Here is a 3149-nt window from a genome sequence, read left to right as displayed (position 1 = left end):
GTATGAAAGCATGGCGTTCCCCACTGTCAACACCAGCCTATAAACATTGCATGGAACTAGTATCCTACAGAACATACTTTGGGGAAAACTTCACAACAGAATCATAAAAATGTCATAGATAAGTGAAAAACTAATAAGAGGATTATGTATATATTATATACATATATAATATATTATGTATATATTATATACATATATATATATATATATATACTTATATATATATATATATATATATATATATATATATATATATATATATATATATATATATATATATATATATATAAAGATTTCCCCAAAGTTTTACTATCCAGGTTCTTGTACCCAATTTATAATTCTTATATGTCTTTCAAATTGCCTATTCATAGAGGTCACTAGATCTTAACCCTGGCTGCATATCATAATCACCCGGGGAGATTTTAAAAAACCACTAGGTAATTAAAAAAAGAAATTACCTAGTGACTCTGGTAATAATGTTCCAGGATGACTAATATATTTAGAAGTACCCAGATAGTCAAGTTGCAAACCCAACATAAACAGTCAAAAGACACCTCATTTCCTTTTGGTTACAGTTTCCTGATTTTCTTCCCATCCTCCTTCCTCTTCTTGCCCAATGTTGTTTCTGAGGAAACATCACCATTTCCCTCCTTTACTAAGAGCTGGTTCAAAGGGGCAAGAGTAGTGGTGACAAAAGAAGTAAAAACAAGGAGAGGCAGGAGGGACCCACCTACTCTTCTGGACTAACCTCCTTCCCACATTGCCATGGTTCCAAGCCCTCAGGTGAGTCCTCCCATAATTCTTATATGCAACTTCAGTTTCTTGGTCAGTCCTTAGAGTAAGCAGAATAAGGTACCCCAGTGATGCATTTCTTAACCCTGAAATCCCCTGGGAAGAGCCTAATGTACACAGGTACATTAGAAAACCAACAGCCTCAGTCCTTCAATTTGACCAGGTCTTATCTTCAAGACACGTTTCTACAGGGGCTCCACCATGACTTCTGGACGTAGGGATTGTGGGTTCCAAACAGTGATGCCTGGAGGCATTTGTAGCCTTGGTCTTTGATCTCCCCAAGTATAGGACCCAATTGTCTCCTGAAATGCCGATTCCCTAGTCTGGCCTGTTCTTCTACCTAATTTTCTTGCTTTCCCTCTAGGACTTGAAGACTTTTCTGGATTCCTGGTCATGTCACTGAGTCTTGCGACCTCTGTAATTCTTTTAGGGCCCTTCCTTTGTGTGCTCAAACCAAGGCTTGGATCTCTAGGAAAGGCACATACCATGAGGTCTCCACATTTCCATAGGGCTGTAGAGCTTGGTATACATACCTCCAGAGTTAGAACTGAGATAGATTCATCATCATCTCACTGCCTTCCACTGAGCCAACCCTAAGAGCAAGGTGAGTGTCCCTGAACCCAGCTCTGGCTCACTTTGCGGCTCTCAAGAAAACCTCAACAGGCCTAACACCTTTTAGGATATACCTGCATCCAGGTGTATGACTTTAACCTCTCTACCCCAAAAACATTGAGAGCAAGTGTAAGAAAAACATTCTGTAAATGGCAAAACCCCATACACATTATGTATTAACACCAATTAGCTTTGCATTTCTGTTAATACAGTAGTAATGTCAGAGACATTTTGTTAAATAGGATCTGTGAGTCTCCTTGAGATGCTGAATGCCATGATGGGGGTTGTTTCTATGAACAACATGCATTGAATTCAAAAGCATCCATTGGCATATTTGTCTCCCCAAAATCAGTAGCCCTTGGTAGACATAGGTAAAATGTGTTTTGTTGGCAGTTTCCAAAAGGAATCCTGAATAATAAGACACATATTTTTACTGTATCTAAAAGAACACGTGCCAGTCAAGATAATAAAGGGTAATTCAGTGTGGAGAACTGGCACATAAAAGTCTATCTGGCTTTGTATTTCTGGCACTGTCTGCAGGACGGTGTGCCCTAATGAAATCTGACCAAAAGTGGTTGTGCTGTGTCACAATTTTATATACTGCAGCACCAATATACAGGCACAATGCACTTATTCTTGATGCTAGATGCCCTTAGGTTAGTAGACGGGCAGAATCAGTCTGCCCTTAATCATAAAACCTGCTGCATTGCAACCAAGTAGAAAAGTCACTGTGCTCTTTCCCTTTAAGTGCAGAGGATGGCTTCTCCTCACTAGATATGTGTGCTCAGCATCTATTTTCCAATAAGTTTTGATTTTATCTGCTCTGACCATTAGTTCCAGTTAGTTTATAACTCTTCCCCTATATAAAATTCTTTAACCCAAAAAGAAAAATCTAGGATGGCAAAGTGCTGTCATGGTTTCTGTTAACATCACCTTATGCACATAAAAATTCTCCTTAAAATATTCATACTTCACTCACAGCAAAATTGTGGTAGCCAAGCTGGTGCCTTCATCCCATGCTGTTCACAGAAATATTTGAATAAACTTTGGACTTTCTCTCGAATCATGTTTCTTTCAAGAGCTCTTAAACTCAGTCAGTACCAAGTGATTAATTCTCTACTATCCAGCCTCATGTGATTAAATCCGTCTCAGCAACATTTCAAGTCACCACATCATGCACTTTGGAAACTGTTCTTAATTTACCAAAATGATGAATGTCCACTATGTCAAGGCACAGGGTCTTCTGTTTCAGTTCGCAATCTTTATGTGCTATCCCCACATATTACATAACAAGGGCAGAGACAATCCATCCCCAGGGCAATTCCCAAAAGATTGGCTAGAACACTTTCCCTTTTTCTCCCACTTGATAAATCTTGTCAGAAATCAAATGAATGACAATTATGTTATTTTATGTATAACCTGGAGGACAGTCTATTTTGTCTTTAAAAAGAAAACTGTAGGCTTCCCTGGTGACGCAGTGGTTGAGAGTACACCTGCCGATGCAGGGGACGCAGGTTCGTTCCCCAGTCCGGGAAGATCCCATATGCCGCAGAGTGGCTGGGCCCGTGAGCCATGGCCGCTGAGCCTGCGTGTCCGGAGCCTGTGCTCCGCAAGCAACGAGAGAGGCCACAACAATGAGAGGCCCGCGTACCGCAAAAAAAGAAAAAAGAAAACTGTATAATATCACACACTTGGATATATTAAGAACTTGCAACACATTTCACAATGAAGCTCAACATGTCCGT

This window comes from Mesoplodon bidens, assembly GCF_964165515.1.
Source record: "Mesoplodon bidens genome assembly, chromosome: 16".
Classification (NCBI taxonomy): domain Eukaryota; kingdom Metazoa; phylum Chordata; class Mammalia; order Artiodactyla; family Ziphiidae; genus Mesoplodon; species Mesoplodon bidens.
The sequence above is the reverse complement of the archived record's forward strand: the minus strand, read 5'-3'. Positions refer to the sequence as shown.